The sequence below is a fragment of the Agelaius tricolor genome, unplaced genomic scaffold (assembly GCF_023055355.1).
Source record: "Agelaius tricolor isolate 1412-34295 unplaced genomic scaffold, bAgeTri1.0.p SCAF_2, whole genome shotgun sequence".
Classification (NCBI taxonomy): domain Eukaryota; kingdom Metazoa; phylum Chordata; class Aves; order Passeriformes; family Icteridae; genus Agelaius; species Agelaius tricolor.
Window position 1 is genome coordinate 8,027,190 of NW_027269262.1, and position 24,693 is coordinate 8,051,882.

Below are 24,693 nucleotides of genomic sequence, written 5' to 3' on the forward strand. Positions count from 1 at the left end.
AATCATTTGTTCAAGTCTAAAAACCTCCACCTAATGAAATTCAAATTTTAACACACGACTATTATTTACTATTATTTACATTTAGATTATCAACTGTATGATGCAACACAATCCCTAAGATACAGACCTCTAAGCAAGGCTGTCTGTCACACAGCATGTTCCGTAGTGATGATCAGACACAACTTTGCAGTTACTTCATGGAAGATGATGACAGAATGGCTCTCACTCCATACTAATGCTGATTCTCCAGGATGGATTTCAATGTGGTGGTCAAAATCAATGTTCTTTCCTACAACAAGTATCCTTCCTGCCCAGACCATGAAGAGGTGGTGAATGAAGCTGAAGAAGGAAGGAGGCACTGCGAGTAGTGATTTGGCTCCCTCTGAGCACAAAGGTATAGGAAATGGGGATGTTCATGGAATGACTCACAGGATTCATTACAAGTTCTTGGTGTATCACCGTCATGGGTCCAACTGTGGGGACCCAGCAAACAGTACCTCTTCTGACTGTCATAAGGCTGAGGTTTCAACCCCATTGCCCAGTAGCAGCCACACACATTGCTCCCCTGAGCTAGGATCTACTGGGCCCTTAAATCAGGCACAGAATACGTGATCAAGAGTGGCCGGTTACCCCACATTACCCATCTGACTGACACTAGAAGCACACAGCTAGGGCAGGCACGTCTCTCCTGAGCTCTGATACAATAAGCCTGGAGGCTCAGTTGGAAGAAGATGGGTCTGGTAGGCTGCCAACATGAGAGCATGGATGCCTTTAATAACCACCAACAGCTCTGCGTGACATGAGGCAATGCAGCCTGTGACGGGCCCAAGGCGGCCGCGTTTGCACAGCCTGGGTGTTTCCCTTGTGCTTGGTGCTAAACTTGGTTTGGGAGAGGCAACCACCACCATTACTAGTGTTCTCAGATCAGCCTGGAAAAGGGATTCTCATCAGGTCACAGCCCTGCCATGAATGGATATGGCAGCACAGCCACAGCTGAGAACACCAGTGGTTTTCTATAAAAAAAAGAAAAAAAAAGAAAAAAAAAAGAAAAAAAAAGAAAAAAAAAATAGTTTAGGAAATGTTGTGATAGGAATTAAAAAAGCAGCCAAACAGTTTCTGACCAGTGAATACAGATGTAAAAGCTTTCTGAGAAACTGAAGTATCAAATAGCTAAGACAGAACCAAGTATCAGCACTCAGAAGAAATTACTGAAAATTACTGTAAGAAGGGTGTGGAATGCCAAAGGCTGCTGATTATTTGAAGAAAAAGAAATCAAGCAAGGACAGGGATACTTACATATTCAATAGAATAGTTTAATATAAAATATAGACTTGAAAGCACACTTTATCCCTCTGCGTAGTGTTTTCTTTTAGCTATAGGACTGTCTACTTCAAAAGGGATTGTTACAAAGGAATCATTGTTAACTTTCAACTTAACTTTCAGCATCAAAAGTATTTTGTGTACCAATCAAAAAAAAAAAAAATCACAATTCAGCCACACTAGAGAGCTCATTTTGGGTTCTTCCACAAAAAAATTCAGGAAAAGTTGGTGGCTTACTCCAAGACTTGCCTTATTGCACCCAGCTCCATGCATGGCTCAAACCCTACTGTACCTTTATGGAAACTGATGGACACAGATCCCACCTTCCTGAGAGCAGAGATTTGATTTCACTTTGCATCCACTGCTCCTTCCTTTGAGCTCTCCAGGGGCATGTCAGCTCTTTGCTCCTCTCTTCCTTAAATTTCAACTAAGGGACTTCAGCAAAAGCTATCTATTTTAAACTGGTGGTGTAGAGACCTTTCTAGAGCAATAGAAAGGTAGGACAGAATTTTCTGTGTAGGTAGCGCACAGGCAGGGCTCCTTTTTGACTATTCATTTTAATGCTGCCATGGTTTTGTTGTAGTCTTAATTATGCAGGAGAGTGCCCACAGCTTTGTATAAGCATCTTTTTGAATTATTTAGAACAAAATAACATGGAAACAGTAGTTACTCAGCATTTCTGCAAATTGAGCAACTCAAATTTAAGCACTGATCACAGAACATGCTAAACAGCAACTGAGGTAGTCACCAATGTGCAAGCCTCAAGAGATGAAGCACAGGTCAAGTCTACAGGTGATTGTCCCATTTGTAGTAGTGCACATGCTCAAGGACAGAAGAAAAGTAGGATTATTAAGTGCACTACTTTGTGGATTCAGGTGGTTAGCTACTTAAAAACACAAAACAAAACAAAAAAGCAACCCCAACCCCCTCACCCAGACCACATTATGGGTGGAAGATGCACTAAATTGAACAATATAATTAATTTTTTGCCATTCTGGTTCAAAGTAGCCCAAGGTAAAAGACCCAAAGGGATGTAAAGTTCTCAGAGTCCCCTATGATTTCAACCCAGTCCTTGGCGAAGACAGTAATAGCTGGATCAGAAACTATAAAGGAATAGAGCTGATATTTGACAACATGGTTTTGCAGCCACCATGGAGCATCCTTCCCTCCTGGCTCCCAAACCCACCCCAGCCTCTGGCCCTTGCACAGGCCTGTGAAACCATCTCCTTTCCTGCTGAGGATGGAAGCAGCGTGGGGCAGCAGTTTTTAGAGAGTTCCCATCAGGCTAACGAGGAAATGTTGAAACGAAGCAGGGTGCAGTCATAGCTGTGTGACTCTCTGAAAGAAAGCATTTAGAAACAGATTCATAAACAAGGGGATTGTGGCTGTCAGTAGGGGCTTAAGACCCATAATCGGGATCAGGCAACACAACGCAAAGCGCGGCATTCGCCACAGCACTTACTACACTTCTGTCCTTCTTCCAGCAACTTCTGCTGACTCAGGAGCACAAGCTGCTGACATCCCTCCAGGGAGTGCCTCTCACACACTCCTTTACACACGCACAATGTGAATGTGGAAAGGGGTATGAAAGAACAAGTATATGTCAAAGAACTTAAAAAAAAAAAAAAGTTCCGTGCTCTAACCACCTCTTTTTAAAAAATACTCTCATTAAGCGCTACACTGAATGAAAGCAGCTGAACAAACAATCTTGGGATTACTGGAAAAAATACAGTGCTGAAATTTTGCAGGATTTTAGCCCACTACAAAAACACATAGTTTTTTTGTCCAATCTGGAAGACAAACTGTTTCAATGAGTGAGGATTTCCCCTCTTTCCAGGAAGAAAAAACTCACTGTGCATGTGTAGAACATTCTAAATAACCAAAGCCATCATGGGACTTGGCTCTGCATAGGTCCCCACTCCAGACACTGCAAGGCAACACTGCTCTTCCATACATGGGATTTTAAAAAAATCACACAAAAATCTAAAGAACCACTTGAAACATACAAAAAAACCTAGTATTGTTACAAGAAAATGCATACACAGGAACTCAGCTGAATACATCTAATACAAAAATCACTTGAACTGAATTTTTTTTTCATAAGCAAGATGAAAAGGTAACACAGAAAAGCAGCTTGGGCTGCAAAGTGACAGACTTCAGCAGGCACCAGAGCAAGAAGGCAAATGTTAGTGTTAATACTATTAAGAACACTGTCTTGCATATACAAGCAAAACATTTCTTTGGCAGTCTCCTAGCCTGAAACACTTTGTAACCTTGATACCCAAACTGAACTTCAGCACATTTTATGCCAAAATCCCTTTGGCATCTGCTTTAGTAACTGTCAAAAAAAATATTCCGTGTCTTGTCCTTTTCTTTCCAGTGAAATGTTTATTCCGGTATTTAATCAGATAGTTTTCCTTTAAGCCATTGTTAGCCCTTTTTCTATTTCACTATCCCAGGCCAGCCTCACAACCAGGTTTCTATCTTTCAGCCCAACTTGCACTGTCCCAGATAGGCAAGAGTTCTGTGAAAGAGAGCTAGAGGTTACAGCACACAATAAGCTAGATAAGCATCAACAATATCAGACTCTTGCAAAAAAGCAAATATTGTGCTGGAACAGACAGCAAGAGAGGTCTGTGAAGAAAGCCTGTTGCTGTACTCACCATCACTAGATGTCAACAGGAACATTTTGGTCAAGTTTCACTGCTGCTCTCCATGAGATATGTGGACAAGTCAGAAGATATTCAGAGAAGAGTAGAAAGATGATAAATTAAATATCTAATCTAAACAAAAGGAAGCTGAAGGCAGAGAAGGTAACAGTCTTCAATTGTTCAGAAGGGAGATGCAAAGAGGAAATGAATACTTTCAAATTTAAAGAGGAAAGACTTTACCAAGACAGTGACAAAAGCTTTCTGACAGAAAGAAGAAAAGCACATTAATAGATTTCATACATATATATGTTTATATATACATATGTATACATATACATCATATATATATAGTATCTTTTTATTCGGATGAGAATATATATGTTCTGTCCCTGGTAGTCCTGGGTGAAGGTCAAGTACAGCATGCCCATCAAGAGCAAGTCTAAGGCAGAATAATGAAAGATGAGGTAGCCATGTGGAGTACTGCAAGTCACCTGAACTGCACAAAAACCCCAGCATCCTTCCAATCAGCTACAGAGAAAATAAAATCAGGGGATTGCAGTTAGCTGCTAAGAGATCCAGAAATAAGAAAGGGAAAAAGTCTAATGCAACACTACCTTTCACTTCTTTATACTTTACCAGCACAACACATACTATTTGAGGACATCAGCCCTTCTGGCATGGCACCCTGCCTCTATATAAAGTACATAGCTTTTTCCTCTCTTATGTGTAATTTGTCTGCACAGATTACTAGTGGTTTGAGGCTAAAACCTATTTTACTTATTTACATCTTCCTTCAGAAAAGCAGCAATCTTGCTCATTTGATTATAAGTACTAACCAGCTGTTAGCTGTCCAAACAAGTTGCATCTCCCACCTCACTGTGATTTAGCTACAGCTAAAAGTTTGGGTTCAGTCAAAGTTCTTTTTCCCTGCTAATATGAACCTAATCCCACTCTCTGGCAGTTTAAAGCCATTACCCTATGTCAAAGATCCCATTAAAAACATTCTAGATTGGGGCACTTTGGTGAAAATCGACAGGACTGAAGTCTGGGTGAGGATCTCAGGTACCACACATACACGTTCCTTTGGCTTTTCCTTTTACCACAACACAGAAATTGGCACTATATTAAGAACTGAAGCTCTCTGAGAAAAAAAATCCAGGCAGAGCAGAACACCTTGGTAACAACAGTACTGATATTACTAACACATGCTTGCCTTAGCACACCCTGGTCCACAGCACACACATTACTAAGTTTCAGCAACTTCTCATGCAAAGCAACTGTTGAGTTTAACTCCTTTTAACCAAAAAATTAACTGCTTTAACTGCTTTTGACAAAAAATTTATCAGAACCATTACTGGGCAGACACTTATGTGGTGTAGCCAGGACTAAGGGTGCTTATCTGAAAAGCATATTTTTCTCCCCTGCACGTGCAGGGGATTGTTGGAACACTAGGTTTTGTATCTCTCTCTCTCTCTCTCTGTCTCTGTCTCTCTCTCTCTCTCTCTCTCTCTATATATATATGTATATATATGTATGTGTATATATATACATATATATATATATATCTATATATATATATATATATCTATCTCAAACACACACACACATGTTCTCTGAACTTCAAGGAAAATAAAAAGAAGTTTATTTTATACTTCTACTCACCCTTCTCTTTTGCTGAAGCAGCCAAAGCCTCATGCAAGGGCATGGCAGACCTGGCTTCACTGACAGGGTACGAACAGCTGGCCTGAGTGAGGTCCATGTGGGCCACAGATGTCATGCTGCACTCATTTGGAAAGTACACAGCAGCCACTCCTCAACTCATTTTGAAATCACAGAATGGTTGGGGTTGGAAGGGACTAGTCCAACCCCCCTGCTACAGCAAGTTCACCTACAGCAAATGAGAAAGGCCACTTCCTGGTTTGTATAAAGTTCATCAGAAAACCACCGTTTCCCACAGCAGTTAACTAAAAAAAAACTTAGATGGGCATGCACGTGCATGGCTGTTTTCTTAAACGTTTCATGGACTAAACCCCGTCAGAAGGGTGGACATTCTACAACAGCTGCTTTACCAAAACCAGGTAACTAATATGGAAGTTACCTCCTTTTTCCTGAAAACCAAGTGCACTAGTATCAGCAAGCTATTTGGAAAGTGAGGACCAAAATTAAGGAAAAAGAAAAACAAAACAAAGCCATGGTTCATATGAGGGAAAGTGCTGCCCATTTAACAACTTTCACTGATTCCACCAGAACTTACTGTATTAATACAGGCACCTGAAAGGTAATTGAAAAAAAAAGGGCTTTAAATTCTGTTTTTGAAGACAGTGTGCTTGGTTACACAACATGTTATGACCAAGCTTCTTCTACTTGGAGCATTAGGCAGTTATAAAAGACTCTAATGACATCATAAACCTTGCCAGTGTTTGATAATTTCTTAAGGGATTTGATAGAGGAAGCAGAAAGTTACAGAAATCTCAGTTTTACTTCTTAGGTTCCTAACCTCAGCAGAGCAGTCATGTGGAAGAAACTAATGTGAGTCACCAGATGAAAGAAGGCAAGTAAATACATTTTAAGTTACTTTTAAATTAAAATAAAATCTAATAAAATAAGTCAGCTTCAGGAAGCTCTGGCTGAAGACTGAGCATCCAAGGGTAAGAACACTACTAAGCTTTAGTGTTTTGTAATAAAACCTCTAATTTCATGCTGTGTTCAAGCCAGCAGTTACTACCTGAATGAGCTTCCAAATTCAGTGGGTTGGGCAGCAAGGGCTCCATGCACCTGTGGCAATCTGCTGTTGAAAAATGCAGAAAGATCTGCTCTATCCCAGCCATGGTCCACTCCCCACCTGCCCCCAGGGTGAACCCTCAGCCAGGGATGATGCACTCACTACCTGCAAGGAGGGGTTTTCCCCACACACTGCAGTCCTTCCCCAAGCCTCTCCAGCATCACATACATCCCATCACTTGCACACAAGACACATGTCTTGAAGGCTTGAAAATTCTGCATGGCCTCTTTTCCTTTAGGAACAACAGAGTCACTGTTTACTAGAGAATGACTTAACAGTGCTGCTTTAGCAGGATGCTGCTGGCCCTACTTCCTTTGGAAGTAAAGGATGAATCCTTCCTTAGGAGTTAGGAAGGATGAAGCTATTACTCATCTAGTGACAGCAACTAGTCATTTCTGCTATATAGCATGTCCTGCCCTACCAGGGAAAACATAAATATGTACTGAAGAACCAAGTTCTGCCCCCAGAGTTACAGTAATTTAATTCCAGTGGGGAAGAAGCAGGCCCAAGAAAAACTCAGAAGGGGATTTTTTCCTTCACCTTTTCTCACACATGAAATATATGCATGGATAGCAATATCCCTGGTTTGTTGTTCTGGTATTTGTTTTCCATTAAGCAGTATGAAACTTGCTTTAGCAAATATGTTTTGTGGGTTGTCATCCATAGCTTGTTAACCACTATATTCATTTAGGGACTACACATATGCTTTTTCAAATACAGACATAAGGGGAAGTGAAAATCATGCCAGAGAGCATTGGTTAGTTCCCAGGAAAGACAGCATCTAGAATTTGGCAGCCTTTAGACATGAGAAAAGTACAAACACAGTCAGACGAAAAAATTTTAAGTCATTTGTGTGGACCTTTTTTTCTTATCTTGATGATCCCAACTTCTACAATTATTCATAGCCTAAATTAGTCTTATTTCTGAATGCAAAATACATACCATGGTTTCCTCATGTATTGTACTAAAAAATGACATTTGCAAAACATCTTCCCACAGTTCTGAGTCCTCCCAGAACCTTATTTTTGGTGGACATTTGACAAAAAATACTGTTGTAATTTACCATATTGCTACCAAACCTCTTACAGAAGGTCAGTAGGGTTGTTAAACAGAAAATAATGAGTTTTCACTGGCTCACCAATAAAGCAGAGAAGGAAAGTGATCACACCAGATCACCAGAACACACTGAGACCTGGTCACTACCACCCAGCAGAAAGTGGCACAGCGATCCCCAAGGTTATCCCCAAATTATTTGAATTACCTTCACACATGAAGCAACAGGTCTTGGATCCTCCCAAGAGCCACAGTCAGCAAAGCCTTCTGCACTTCATGAAGCCTGGCTCCCTGCTTGGACAGGGATCAGCCTCCCTACATGGCACCTGCCTTGGGTGCAAGTCCAAAAAAAATCCTTATTCTCCAGCATGGTGTCCCTGGGTGGCAGCTACCATCAGTGAGCAAGGAATCTGTACCTTACATTCATGCACAGCAAATAATGAGCTCTACAAAACCCCTGTGCTAGCAATGAGACTTGCTAATTGGGAAAACACACCCATTCCAAGCCGTCTGTTTGGCTTACTGTTTTGTTATAGCCAAGATGGAAGAATCTTATCTTAAGGTTGCAGCATTTTTCTTTCAAATAAAAAGATACTGTTGGTTCTGTTAAATAAGCCAAAATAAAAGGAACAAAACAAAACAAAATGAAAATAAAAAAAACGAACAACCAAAGAATACCCTCAAAAAGCCCCCAAATTCCCATCATCAGCAGAAGTATCTAAGTGCAGATAACAAGAGGAAGGTGATGTCAAACATCCCCTGCAAACACTCCCTCCAGAGAGCTGTTCCCCCTGCAGTACTAAATTCCAGCCTGTCCTAGGAGCTGTCTGGCTCCCTTCCTCACCAGTGCTTCACTCCCAAAGTGTGGAGTTAGTCATAAGCAGATCTGTGTTGAAGAACATCACAGGGCAGGGGAGACAGGCACTGGAGTGAGGCTGAAGGCAGAGCCTCCCCTCAACCACAACTGCTCTCTGCTGCTGCTGCTCTCACTGTGAGGAAGAGATGGCCACCACTTGGTGGTCATCCATGCACTGCCCTCTCTTTTCTTCTCAGGGAATGGCCCTGTGCCCACCTGGGCTTGTTTGTCAATCCACTTGGTAAGAGACAATGTTTACAGAGAAGTCTGGGTGCTGGAACATGACACTGATGAGGGCACAGGTTTGGTAGCCATCACCAAAGGTCAATTTGTTCTCTACTGATGCATCTACTTAACACTTGAGTGGGATGGCCCCACCCAAGGCTGAGCCCTAAGGTAGTTAATACATTGCAATTGCAAAGGATATCTGTAGAAAGGATATTTTTATCACCATTTAAGAAGAAAAAGCTATTTATATTGACATTATAAGGGAGCCTTTTTGGGTTACAAAAAACCCCAAGCAAAACCTTCAATTATGTTCAATGTTTTAAATTCAAAATTAGGAGTTTATTCTGCAAACTGTGATTGCACTGTGAAAGGGGAATAAAACCATTCTGTGTGCTTCCTTAAGGTTTAAGAAAGTAATTAAATACTTCACATTTTTAATATTTTATTCACCTCAGCTCCTGAAAAATATTTAGACACATAGGGAGCCCATTCAAAATTTTGATCTAGTTTACTTGAAAACTATTTAAAGGAAATATTAACTGATACATACATTGCTGAATCCCTCTGCCAACACTTGCTGATTATCCCAGCAGTTTTCCCTGCTACTGCTATATGAAAGAAACAGCCAGCTAATTCATTAACCAGGAGGTGCTGATTACATACATATTGTTAGCAAAAGCAAAAACTATACTTTTTTCCCCTTCCCTCAGTTACAGTAATTTTAGGTGCTTGCAAAACAAGCAGTGAGAAAACATTCAGCCTGAAACCCAATACTTAAATAATACTTGGGCATTGCCTCCTTAGGAACCCAAATAAGACACAGAGAGCATTTGTACAACCCTAGCTAAGCACAGCTAGGAGCTATTCTCAATTAATTATTCTATTTAAAAAATAGGTAAATTTCAACAGACAGAGAACACTTGGTTTTGTTCCAGAACTGGAATATTCCCTAGCTGTACATTTATACATTCTTTAAATTTAATTTAATTTCAAATGCATCAAAAAAACCAATAAAACAAAACAAAACAAAACTTTTTTTTGCATGGTCCAACTACAGATGATGTGGTTATACATATAAAGAATGGATGCTGCCTTCTAATAAAATGATTCAACTGGTCATTTTCAATTTTACAGTCCAGTGAAAGAAGGCCCCAAAACCATGAAAAATTACTTAGAATTTTTATCAGCACTTCCTGCCCATATATATTTATGAATACCAAAATTTGTAGTTACAATAGACTCTCCAGTTATTTTCAGTAATTCATCACCGTGATGGCCAGAGCCCCCAAAAATTACTAACTGTAGAACAGGCTAGTAGCCCAAGACTATTCAGAAGTATCACCCTGCAAGCCCAAATCTGTCATGGATTTAATGCATCAGGTTTTGTCCCCAAGGAAAAGTAATAGTTCATGTTAATGTCATACATCATCACAATAAAGTGTTACTGCTCTAGAAGACAAAGTGCTACCTGATACAATAAAGGGCTTCTAGTGCATGATATAAGTGAATTATTATAAGGTAAAACACAGAAATTTTAAGGATGCTCTTCAGCATCAAGACCTGTTCCCAAATAAGATTTAAGGATATGATAGGATCAGCATCTTGGTTGCCACATAACTGAAAACAAAACAGGAAAAAAGGAGCTTAAAAAAAAAATCAACATAAACACGATCTGAAATTTTATTTCTTTAACTCTAGGTAAGATTTCCCTTTAGGAAGTGAGATTATAAAGGCAAAAGGCACCTGTACAGAGCCAGATTCTCAGATTTTTGTAGCTATAAAACACCTTGGCCAAAATCGTAGAGAAACAGGTTGAATAGAACATATAGCAACAGTCTCTGTGTAATTTGGTTTATGCTTTACATTTTTTGTTTGTGCTAACTCAGTAATCAATTAAACCACCACCTGGCTGAAACAAAACTAGTTTTTGCCTGAAGCTCCTCCAGCATCTCTAGTCACTTCGCAAGGTCACACTGAGGAGTAGTGATATCAAATGCCAGGAAAAGCAAGACTTTTTGCCAAGCAGGCAATGTCCAGTGCCTCCCTGGCACAGGGCAGACAAAACAAAGGCAAAGACAATCGGTGACTCTGGGAAATGTCTGATTTCACTTATTTAGCCCTCCAAAAGAAAATACCAAGACCCATTACTTTAATTGAGGAGAATTTTATGTAGCATCTTACTTCATCAGATAATGTTTGGGATGGCAAGGCAGTATTTTCACCATCGCCAACTTCTGATGTATTTCAGCAGTTCTTTTCCTTCTTTCCATGATAAGCCAAAACATTCTACTTAATAATATTATTTTGCATAATCTTGGGCAGAATACTAACTACAAAAGGCAGGTGGATTTACCTTCAGGAAGCCCAATAGCTAATGGCAGTAACTTTTCAGAGTCAATGACAAATATATTATGTGTTTTATAGTTCCTGCAGCATAAGGTTGGTAACTCATGCGGTATTTTCAGAAAAAGCTTTCCCTTATCAGTCTGGTCAAAAATCACATTGATTGGCATTAGGTTCACAAAGGGTAAAACTGAGTATTTTTTGTACAAGAAGGATGTCTAGTGGAGTAGCTCAATATTGCTTCTAACACTTGTCGTGTGATGGTTGCTGAGGGAATGGGTCGCAATACCTTAATTCAATGAGCTTCTGAAGGCGTGCCCCAGGCCCTGACTGCAATAAGGTACCTTTATTCCCTTCTCAATATCTCGCACAACAGCTGGATATCCATGCCCAATATTATTCTGTGCAATGTCCTGAGTTATACCACAAATGGCTTACGTAACACAGCTAAACCAAACTGCTCTGAGGGCAGCGATGAATGGGGACTCTGTTGTTGCAGCCCTTGCCAACTGCGTGCATCGCTCTCGGTTCCGCTAGCGCCGAGCGGGGACAAAGGCTATATTCTCTCCTTTATGGCAGCACAGCACAGTGATGATGCTGTAAATTAAAGAAAGCACAACATGCTGACAACAGACTCATTACTACCTTCTTACTCTCAGTTCCAATACATAAATATAGCACAGAGTTCCTCACATTGTGCTGAAAATAATGGGAAAGGGGAATAAATGTGGGACAGCCTTTGCACAGCTCAAAAACATAGATCCCACTTCCTCCATCTGGATCTAATTTTGTTGGGTGTTTTTGCACCAACTATCTATCCTCATTCTTACCTTTTCTTCTAGATATTTTCAGAGCATATCGGTAATTTAAAAAACAATCTTCTCTGGAACAGGAAAATCTATACTCCTATGAGAAACTCCACCACAGCGTGTTGCAATGTCTTATCTCTATCTTTACTTCAGGCAAACAGAAAAAAATAAGTTTGAGGAAACATCTAAGAAAATTTCTTTCATAACTAGATGTAGACATTTCCCACAGAGGTAAGTAAATTACACGGTTCTGATTCCTTCATAACCCCTTGTTCTACCCCTGTTCCCTGTCCACTTCTCCTTTCCCCCCTATATGAATATATATCTGACCTGGGCTGTCTGGCTGCTAGGTGTGAGCTCAATATCATCAGAATATTGAAGGTAACCTAAATGGAGACTTCAGAAAATGCATATCTAATAATAAAGCTGTCTGCAGAAAACTGGGAATTCCAGAGAATATTACAAGCCTAGAAGGATTAAGTATGCATACAGAAAAACCTGATTCAATTCTGATGTCTCCAGAGAAAACATTTCTGTATCAATACTATGCTTGCCTTAGGAACAACAAAATGCTCATCAGCATACTTATTATCTCTAAAATAAACCCAAAGCAATGCAAACCATCCCCCCAAAAAAACCCAAACAAACAAACAAAAAGCCCACAACAAACCATGCACACATGTTTGGCTATTTTAGGAAGTTTTATCAGGATTACACCCAGTACCATTACAGTACCATTAAGAACTACAGTCATCAAAGACTAAAGGGTACCTGACCATGCCCAACACAGCCACCAGTGCCTCTGGCTGAACAGCCTCAGTTATACCTAGCCTAGACAAGCCAATGGTTAAAAAAAAAAAAAACAACTCAAAAAACCCTGGAAGTGTTCATAATATGACATTTCATGGAGATGACTACATTACAATTTCCATAATGTTTAGAAATCAGATTCAAAATTGGAGAAACATTGAATGTAATCCTCCTGCCAGGAATAAAAAACAAAAAAGATACCCTGAAAGTTCTCAGGTTAACAGCATCCCTGAAACAAATTCCTCTGTACATTTGGGATATATTCTCATGCAAACAGAAATACAAATTAAAACAGTCACTAACAGGAAACATGTTTTCCTTTTTCTGTGTTTCCAAAGGAAGCAGAGAATTTGGTGCAAATGTTACCCTTTTCTCAAAGGTGGATTTCTACAGAAGTTAAGGCAAGCAAAAAGTCACTATGTGAAAGCTTCACAACACAGAGGAAACATGCAGCCCATCAAGTCTATGACAATAATTAAAATACTCTGCAAAAAAAACCCTGTAAATAAGCTAAGGAAGAGTTAAACCATTATTAACAGCTTAGACTTTAAATACAGGCTGAAAAATACAGCTACTCATGGGGACATGTTGGGCTAAAACAGCTGCTAGTGTAAGTAGTGCCCAATGCTAGTTTTAAACCGGATTTGTTGGAGTAGAAATTACAGTCCTGAGCTGAGTCTGTGACACAGTGACTGACCTGAGTGCCAAAGGGCAGTGCTGACAGGTCTACAAAGATCTTTTGTTCACTTTCAGGGGTGAAACTGTATCAGCTGTGGCAAAAATCAAGACAAAACCCCAAAAGGGCTGCTGACCTCTCCCACATTGCTTCCAATTACATATTGTACTTTAAACCCTTCTTACAGAGATACTGGAGAAATCAATCCAGTGACAGCCTGACCCTAATCGACTTCTTTGCCAAATAAATAAGTAAATGTGAGTAAAGCCTGAGCAGCTTGTACCTGCTGCATGCAGCCACAACAAACAGGTTCCCTATACCACTCACCTGCTTCTGCAGGGATTTAATTGGGAGAGGATGTACTTTGACATGAAATTCCACAATCACTGAACCAGGATTTTCCCCAGGGAACATAGTGTATGGCAGGAGCAGGAAAAAGAAAAATTAAGGATTTTGATGTTGCACAAACATGCCTATTTACCTACTGGACATGAGCACTGAGAAACACCCAGACTTGTAAGCTTACTAACTTCCATGCAGAACTTAACACTTCAAATTAGCAACCACTCAAAAATATGCTATGTTTAAATATCCCAAAACCAAAGCATTTTGGGTTCCCTTATACAAGATTTTCTACTATTTTAGAAGACACATTGTCTGCCCTGTAAAGTTCCTCTACTCCCTTTGGTTTTTCCCTTTTGAATTTCCCTTTTACTTACTGAGAATGTCTTGAGGTAGGTTTTTTGAGGGAGTTTCTTTTTAAATATTTACTGAAACACTCCATTAGAAAAGGGCAGCACTAATACAAAATTATTTCTTTAAATCAAGTCATACATTTCAATACCATGTAATTACCTTGATAAGAAGTCTGGCAACTTCTGTTTACATGCCTTAACTTGCTCCTTTGTGTTCTGTAAGATATTTTGAAGTCATTAACTGGAAGTTACAGTATCCTCTCTGGTACACAAAAGGAGCCTTCATCCTGCACCCACAGTCATTTTGTGTCATTAATCTGTTGCATGATTCAAGCACATCTGGATTTCTGGTAAGAGCTTATGACCAGTAATAAAAACTATATATAACCTAACTCAGTTTGGACTCCTGCATTCAACTGTCAGCAGAAGCTCTCCCCTTGGTTGTAGCTGTATTGCTCAACATGCAGTGTGCAGGAATTGTTTGTGGAAACATTTGGTATTTTTAGGCCTGGCCTCTCAATGGGAATTCCACACTGAAAATAAAGGTATCGTTTATACACTCAAACCCCTTACTGAATCCTCTGTTACAAATTTACATATAGGGGGTGGAGGGTGAATTGCTCAGTTATAAGCTGGAATTTACAAATGTTTTTAAGCACCTGCTGAAAATAACAACGAATTACGCTCTTGACATGAGTACATGCTTTTCATTTTCTGCAGAGAAAAAGACTCAGCCTGATACAGGACAAGAGTACATGTAAAATGCATCAATATTGAATGAAAACCCACAAATCTGCTTTTCTGATTTCTAGTTCTTGTCCTAGTTGCTCAAATATGTTCTTTTAATCTAATTTTTAATGTAAGATACTCCACATATAATTTCTATTGAGAAAAAAGAAAAGAAGAACAAACAGTGTCTAAAAATATTTCCATGGCCATTAATCATGAATAGAAAGGGATAATCAGGAAGAAGTAAAGATGACTAAGCTGGAATATTGGAATATTTACCCCTGTCTTTCTCTCAGCTGCATGCTCCGCCATTAGTGTCAGATAAGGAGAGTTATGGACAAAGCTTTTCTTTGAAAATGTATTTATTCACTTAACTGCAAACTACTTTTCTTTGGTGACTGTATGGACGATTTTGACCCTGAGCCTGGAAGCATTTCTGTACTTCAGCACCACAGGAGTGCAGTTATTAGGAAGGGAATGAAGCAACCACCATTACTTGGAAGGGAATTTCTGTAGCAATGCCTCAGCTCCAGTTTCTGAAGAAAATGGGTGGGGCAATTGGATTTGCTTCTGGAAAAAGCTCATGTTTTTTTCCAATGAGCTTTTTACTTAGAAGGCTGCATTGTTATCTTAATGAATATTTAGAATAGCTAGCAAGAGCTCCAAAAGAAGCTAAGCAATGTGTGGATCCAGCAGTTTTACCAAGGGACCAAAGAAGCAACTTACCAGGAGTGAGACATCCCTTCCTCCATGTGTTGGCAGACTCCTGGATGATTTGCACACGACAAAAAAATTGACATGACACAAAAAGCAGCAGTGTGGCTTCACACACCCACACTGCAGCATCATTAGCCCTCTACAACTTCTAAACACTAAGTAAGCAGATCTGCAGTTCTAACATTGGGATTTGCATATGAAACAGAAGGAACAAACCAGGCTTTTTAAAATTCATTTGCCAAACACATTTTTCTCACTTGGCCACACATGAGGGATAAACCCATGTCAATTTTCACCAATGCAGCATTGCACCAAGGTCCTCAGCACTCCTGAGCACACAGTGGTGGAGAATAAGTTTTCCTCCCTCTGGGCAGCCAAAAGTCTATTCCCTCTATCTTCCCATGAGGATCTCATTCCCATGATTCATGTTTTATGGTTCCTAGGCTAGTGCAGTTCCACAGGCATGAAGTCAGCTGCTTCATGGAGGTTGCATACAGATGAGAATTCCACAGCCCATACATAACTGGGGCCAAGCTCCATTGAACCTGCTGGCGATTCAAAATCAAGAGTACGTGTCCTAGTCCACTGCACAGGCTGGCTCTACACAGTTCTTCACGTTCAGCAGCATACCTGCCATATTCACTGCAACAGCCCAGCCGAACAGAAGACACAAACACGGTTGCAGGGACACAGAGAAGGACTTGGCCACTACTGAAGGAAATTAACTCTCAGCAGCAAGATATACAGATGTTTATTACATCTCAGGATGAATGAAAGTCTAACTGTGTCTTCAGGCACTTCATTTCAGTAATCATTCACCACAGAGAGCTTCCCTCAGATAGAACTCATAAAAGGAAAATGCAGACTGGGCAGCTGGTGATGCTGCTCAGTCGTGTCCCACTGGCAGTGTAAAGGCAAGAGCCCCTGCACAAACACATCTATATTTCATTAATCTATACCCTGTAGTAGTAGGCACAAATACATGAGTGGGTGGTTCTCGTAAACAGAACCACAGAGCTCAAACATTTTAGGAAAGGATCTGTTGGAAAACACTGGGTCAGCAGCAACCACTGCTACCCAGGCCAACCAGGAAAGACCCAACTTCATTTCCCAGCATGACCCTAACTGACCATTCCAAAGTGCCTACACCGCTTGGTTAAGCTGTCTCTTAGTTCTTCTGCACCTCTGCTTCTTTGCTTTGTGGTAGCTGTAACAGCAATATCTTATTTTCAAAGGTCTGTTGAAAGAAATGCAGCTAAAATTATGGAAACCCCAATGACAGTTGGTGAAAAATGTGAAAAGCAGAAGGGGAGGATAAAAAAAAAGAAAATTATGAAAAAAATAAGCCAGTAATATCAGTTATAGACTTGCTCACCATGAGAGGAGGGCGATTGTTCCATTTGTTGCTTGCATATGTTTACTTTCTAATTCTTCCCAGTCCTCCAAACCTCTGCCAGCTCAACAACAGAAGTCCTTCTGTGTAAACAGAAGTCTTTGCTCTCCAAGCCCAGGTAGAAGACTAATAAGAAACCTTGCAGAGGGTATCAAACCTAATGCAACAGAAATACAGCAGGTGGAGGGGAGAAAAGGTTTGTGTCATCAGAAGGCCCAGAAAGGGTATTGAGTTTGCTTTGGAAGAAGGAAGAGTCAAGTCATCCTATGCAGGAATTCTCTGACCAACTCATGAGCACAGTACATTGTCTTTCCTTTCAGGTAGTCACATTAAGAGGAAGAGGAGCCATGGCTTTTTAGAAGTGTCCCACCTTCCTGATGTTATTCCTGTGTCAATATCCCCTTTCAAAGTTAAATCACTCTACCTAAAATTTCTTTGCGAACAGCTCAAACCTTGTGCAAGATGTCAGTTTTTAAAGAGGAATCATTTAAAAGGTAAAGGGTAAGAAGCAAACAACATAAAAACAGAGTCACGAGAAAGCAAAGGAGGGGAGGAAGGGAGGGAAAGGATTCCGTTTTGCCTCTCTACAGAAATTGTTTTGATACAGTATTCCTGTTGCATGAATTTTCCATATGCCTGTGTCAGATCTACTATTTCAAGCCACAGAGCTGTCAGATGCTCATTTTTTATGGCATGCTTACGTGGCAGGCCAACCTTTCTGTTGAATCAGGCAGTTTTTCACCAAGTTGGGATCTTCTTTAACCCAGAAAGATGTGCATGCTCCTTTGGACACAAAGTACCAGCTTTGCAGTTGAAGTGATTTGGCAAAGCAAACCACCATCTCTGGTAGCTAACAACTGCCATCAGAATCAGTGCTTTTGCATGGAAAAAAAAACACATTATGAGCAACAGAGGAACTATTCTCCACACATATATGAAGCAATGGAAATGTAGATTTAGATGATCAGATGCTATCATAGTTTGGCAATTCTTAAAATAATCGAGAAAAAACTTACCAACTTTTGTACCAGCTCAACTTGCTTTGTGTTTAACAAAATGAGGAGCAAGAGAAATTTAGTTCATGAACAAAAAGTCTCAATACTTATTTTAAAACTTAGTTTTGTAACTTAAATGGCACAAAGACTTCTTCCTTTAGTCATATATGATTATGAAACTCCATAATCCCACAACGGAAGTGAAAATATCAGTCACATCAATATCACTTTAAAAGTGCACATTCTTCACCTTACATCCCCAGCATTTAGCATCTGAAAGATAATCTCCATTCTCCATGCCTCATATTTTGCTAAAATAAAATTGCATATTTAAATACAGCCTAAATGCTAATCAGGATATAAACATTTAAATAACAGAATGCAGATCCGTTAATCAAAAGTGATTACCAGCTTGCTTTCCATTTACTGGGGGCTCTTCTGTAAAATACCGCCTTAGTTACTGTTGCCAAAATTGTGTTTTTAAAGCCTCTTGGAGAAAAAGCTGATTACTTACAACATGGGCTCAAGAGACACATTTTAGGACAATGTTTCCTAGAAATGTGAGACTGCAATTTACTTGCAGGTAACCACTACATAAATGTGCATTTGCATTAACCCTCTTCTGTTATCTTAACACCAGGCTTTGTCTCCTGTCTCCCTTTTCCTCATAACATAAGATTTTAAAATATTTCATATTTCTGAATGCCCTTGCAGAACTACGTGGTTAGCCAGAAACTTTCAGCTCTGGAAAAACACTGATGACTACATCCTTTTCAGGCCAATAGTTCCCACTTGTAGGAAATTAATATTCAGATTCTCACCTGTTTCCAAGTTCTTTTTAACAGTTTCTATAAATTAATACATCCAACTACAGAAGGCCAATGCTGGTGAGCTAGGACCATCACTGGCCATGCTGTGCAAATTGATTTTGCAGTCAAACTGAAAATCAGAAATTCACAAGCAGCATCTATTACATTTTACCACTTGACTGCAGGCAATACTAAGGTCCACAGGAAAATATATTCTAGTGCCTTCAATCTACCTTTTACCCCTGAGGCTACTAAGTGACACAAGAAAGGAGTCTGCCAGGCATGTGGGGCACATCAGCCTGCTTAGCACACTCAAGTTTCCTTTGACTAAAGAGATCTACTGGAAAATTTCATCAGTGTTTTGCTAAAGCATGGACATTGAACATTCAAAAGAAAAGCTGCTAGAATGTCAATCTCCTACAAATGGGAAAACAGGGAGAACTGCCAATCACCCTCTCCTTCCCCTTCCCCAAAAACGAACAAAAGAACTAAAATTACTGTAAAAGTTGGGAAAATATTTCAATATTAACCCGTTTGGGGTTTTTTTTTGCACTTTCAAGCAGTCCTAAATGTGTTTATACAGATCTATGAGAAATGCACCCATATGCACACTTTCTCTTTCATCTTGGAGACACTGTTTGTAGAAACACTGCCTAAAATAATGGGGTCAGTTTTCAGATATACTGAAAATCCATTACTTGTCCTTGCTTCCCAAGCACATTACATACATGTATCCCAGCCTTCAAACTTGGCTTCTCCACACCCAACTTCTTGTTCTGCTTTTTCAAAGCACTATACATATGTTACTCCTGAAGAACATGCTTAAACTGTATTTTTTTGTATCTACAACTTTGTTCAAGGAGCAAACCTAAATGTGTGAGATGTTCTCAGTACCAAAGGTTTTTCAGGTTTTGAAACAGAAGGAAAAACCTGGCAGGAATAAGATCACACTATTAATTTTTCTGTTTCCTAGATGCCCATTAGACTGTTTGTCATACTTGCATTAGCACGCAGAATCATAGAAAAGAAAAAAAGCACAGAAGAAGAAGAAAAAAAGAAGCTGTTAAAAAAATAAATTCTTAAAGGAGAATATACTCTTTATTTATTTTTGAAAAGGCATGGTAAAAGTCAGTCATAAGATACTGGGGAAACATTAATAATTAAAATGTGTTTAAAATGTGTTTTTTGCCAAGCCCACATCCCACCTGGGTGCCTATGAAAATGTCCCACGAGCTCTGGGATGTGCCCCATTTGTGTGTGATGCCCTCTCACTCTAGGATAGGATTTTAGCCAATTAATGAGTCTAAGAGAGAGAAGATTGACCCTTTCAACAGAGAAGCAGACCCACATTTTAGAGCCAAACAAGACAAACTGGCATGCTTTCTTCCACTGCAGCAATGGATTTCATGTACATGAACAGGGATGGCAGCCAGGTTCTGCAGCAATTCTGGTACCAGACCTTGCTGAAAGGGCACTAAGGACCAATTGCATTTCATAAGTCTGACAAAAGGAAAACCATCTGGTATGAGAACAGCAATTTCTCCTGATATCTCCAAAAGTTACATCACCATTTCAGAATTTTAAGAAAGAAAAGGAAAAAAAGCCCGTAAGGAAAACACTATTCTGAACATACTAACAGATGCATATATCTGGATATAGCACACGCAGGCAGTGTTCTAAAATAAATGTAATATTTTATTGTCACAGAAATGTATGTTGTTTAAAATAAAGAAAAAAAACCACCAGGGGAGGACAAAATTAAATGTTCCATAAACTGTTAACACAAAAAAGGGTACTATCACACCTCCTAACAAATACATGCAATACTTGAGAAAAATGCAGCAAGTCCTCACTGTGAACTACATAAAGATATGCTTGAAAATGACTAAATCATTCTTGCAATAAAGTTTAGTATTTTCACAGTTTCTAATCTGCCTCTTGGCCACAAAAGCACTGCCCTTACACTCTTTTACAATTCCAGGCATTAAACTATGCCATGTACATATCTTGCTCTGCCTCTTGACAGTGGAGAATTACAGGAACACTTGGGTATATTAGGTATTCTTCTAATAAAATTATACTAATATAGTATTTGAAACACTATTAATACATACACCATTGTGTTTTCTCCATGGACCTGTGACAGAAATACTTATTTCTGTAAGAAATCCTAAAGCAGGGAGGAAGGTAAAATCCATACATCTACTGAGTATGAGACATCACTTCAAAAAGCATGGTGGCTAGAGATTCCTTACAGTAATGGAACACAAAACCACCACAGCAATTATATTTTAAGTGTCACTTCCATACACTTTTTTTTCTTTTTCCTGGCTCTGTATTCTGTCTGCATTGCAACCTTTAGGGTAAGAACAAGCCTGCAATCTCCCATCTGACTTAACAGAGCTCAGCAGTTAAAAACAATGCCATTTAATATTAACTTACCCTACTTCCCAGCCCTCAAAATTAGGCCAAAAATCAGAGGAAATCATGCGGTGTGCTCTGGATATTCCATGACTACCACTGCTGGCAGGGAGTAAGCCACATATTTCATAGGTAACTAGGAACACACACACAGTTGTTTTGTAGCGACACTACACCACGGGCTCCTGCTGAACCGCTGCTTTTCCTCCCTGCAGCTCATTCCAAACCTTTCCCAGTTTCAGCACAGGTCTATCCTGGAATTTACAAAGGGCACTTGCTGAGAACTTATCTTTAAAACACACAGGAATTCAGCAGGAAGAAAGTTCATGGGTATTTAAAATATGAACATGCATTCTCTACTTTCTGTTGGTAATCAAAGATGTTAAGTCCAGTTTACTGAACTGGCCACATGCATGTGATAAAGATTAAATTTTCAATTACAGATACTTTTTCAACTTCGCCTTAGTAAAAATCCTCCTTCTGCTTTTCAAAACCTGTGGATCCTGACAAAGAGATTTCTTCTTCAGCCCTCCACTAAAGGTTGTACAGGAATTGCTAAGCCATCATAGTCCCTGAGCAGCCTCATTCTGAGAGGAGCTTTAAAGGCATTTATAAAGCTCTTAAAAACAAACAGCACTGCCTCACCTACTGAACTAGAGCTTCCCTACTTCCCTCATAAATGCTTTACTGAAGGCTCCAAAAATCTGCCATGGTGTTTTCCCCCCTCCTTCCTCTAAATGTAAATATTCTGAGTTGTGATACATTTAAACAAGTGGTGGGAAAGACTGCACTTTGCCCAACACATGTGATTTGGAAACCTAAAGTCCAGTTAATTCATCTGTTTTAACACAGCAAGGGAAATCTTACTTTTCCAACTAAGAGCCTCAGTTTCTCTCTCCATAATCTCGTAAGCCATTTCTGAACTAAAATGCCTAACACAGAACTCCAACATACCAAAGAATGAACCAGCCTAGGAACTCTGTACTGGTATAACCAGCTCTCTAAAAATGTGTGGCTCTAGGAAGTCTCCTTTATGTTTTCCAGCATAAATATTTACAGCAGTTTGCAATTTGAAATCAAAATATCTGATTGTAAGAAGAAACTCAGAATACACACCATGAAAGGGAACAATTCCTGCATTAAAAACCAAAACAAAACAAGATAACTCTCAAAACAGTCTTTTGCAAAGTTTCCTGAATACATTAAGGTGGGCAATGAGTGATTGTTTTGAAGGTAGCAACAGACTGTGGTTAGAAAAAAAACAGTTTTCATTTTCTCAACAATTTTTCAAAGGGTTAGGTCAGATGCTCCCACCTAACATACAGGCAACTGTGTTACTGAGCTCCCTGCCCAAGGTCCTGCATGCCTGTCTGCCCAGCTAAAGACTGGGAATTCTTTCCACAGATAAGAATCCTCACCTGGAGCAGCAGTAAAGTACTTGGAACACAAGCCCTTTCAATCATAGTAACGATGGCTTTATTATTCATTATTTGTTACTTATTCCTCTGGTATTTTTATTAAGGAAAATTAATTAGAACAAGTATTTTTAAATGGTAACAATGTTCTTGGATAGTTTATTGGGCTGGATATAAGACATGGCAGTAACACTACCACAACTGCAAAGCCCAGTGGACTGAAGACTTCAAAGTTTGAAAATACTGACAAGAGTCAACAGACAAACTTGCATAGTTCTGAAGCCCAAAAAAGTCATATGTGAAAACACCAGACCACAAGCCTTTGCCTTTTTCAAAACAGCCATTTAAGGTGTAGTTGACCATAAATCTGCAAGAAGGCTCTCTTAACCAAGGTTCTCTGGAATTTTGCTCTTTACATGTTTCTTTCAGATGGTTACATATTAGTGGTGGCTGTTGGGTTTTTCATTTGTTTGTTCTGGTTTTTTACACACAAACACCCATCTGCCATTTAAAGTTACCTTACATACACACAGCAACCCAAATATTGATTCTGAGATGCGAGGATTTAAAAAAAAAACCCAGAAAACCAAACAAAAAGCCATATTCTCCTAAATGCCCATAAGAAAGCTTGGTTCTTAGAAAATGTAATTGCTTTTGGTCTAAAAAGACTGGTCTTAGTTTCATCCCAAGGTCAACTGCCTGCTGTAATAGAAATACTTGCAAGAACAACTGCTGAAATCTTACTTTTTGTTTCTCTTTCCACAGCTACCATTTTCTTCATGACCTTCCTAACACGCTGGAGTTCGTGCTTCAGCAAATGTCAAATTCTGTAGCATTTCTTACTCCACGCTCAATTAGCAATAAGGAAGATACAGATGTAAAGGTGATGCAGATTTAAAGATGTTCACTGTTTCCACTTCACTGAATTCTGAAAGAAATCTAAACTGGCTTATATGTAGCTTTCAAGACCCAGTTCACTGTTACTTTTTTGTTTCCATAGGAATTCAATTTTTTTGACATTACCCTTGACCATCCCTTTCTAGCTCAATACCACTATCTAACTGCAATTATAATGGTTTTCTATTCGATAAAAATACAATTTGTTGTTTCCTGAAAGCAAAAGAGCAGAACTAAGCTCCTTCCTCCATTCTTTTATTTTTTTATCAACATTGTAGCAGGTATTTCTCTGCAATCCTGTTAGCTGGAATACCATTCTTACACCCTCTTCCTTCATGTTATTTTAACTCCCTCTGAGAGCACCTATTTTCACCATGGTCTATATCCAGTAGATTCTCTTTGTATTATTCCAATTCTCTTTTCGCAATATTTAGCATGAATATGCAAAAATCTATACATATTCAGAGCTGTCAGTGCCAGCTACAATCAAGTTTAGTTTTCTGGGCCTCCTTATTAATTTGATAAACCTTAGCTGATTTTTTTTCATTCTGAATGAAAGTTCTATGCCACATTTTAGAGACAGTGTTTTATTTTATTTTTCATTAAGGTGTCAGCTGAGACCAGTTCAGTTTCCTGCTGGCTTACCAGTACAATATAATTCCTTAAGTCATCCATTAAGAACCTGCATCACTTGTGAAGCTTGGAAATTCGTCAGTAGAAGGAGGGTTCTGGAAAGCAAAGCAAAGAAAGCAGAAAGAGGGAACACACCTTTCGTTATCCTCATGAAAATCTAGACCTGCTTTTGGGCAATTAAAGAAGCTTAAAAAAGCCTGCTGCTCACAGATGGCAAATAGAGGCCTACAACATAGTTTCACCATGAGTTCAAGCAAGAGGCTCAGGGCAACTCCTGCCTCTGCACTATCTCTCCCTGTCTGCCACTGCCACCAGCTCCAGCAAGGGTGTACAGCATCAGGGAACAACCAACCCAGCCCAAAAAGCCAACTCAGATGATGCTGAGGCATAACTCGCTCTGGGTGCCACTACTTCCATGGTGGGGCCAGCAAACAGACAAGCGAGAAGGGCAACAAGCATCT

At 39.5% G+C, this 24,693-nt stretch overlaps 1 protein-coding gene across 2 annotated transcripts in view; it reads right to left on the reverse strand.

Moving 5' to 3' along the window:
- Positions 1 to 24,693, reverse strand: part of HIVEP1 (HIVEP zinc finger 1) — a 128,179-nt gene that overhangs the window by 92,362 nt on the left and 11,124 nt on the right. The gene's annotated exons all lie outside the window — the stretch shown is intronic.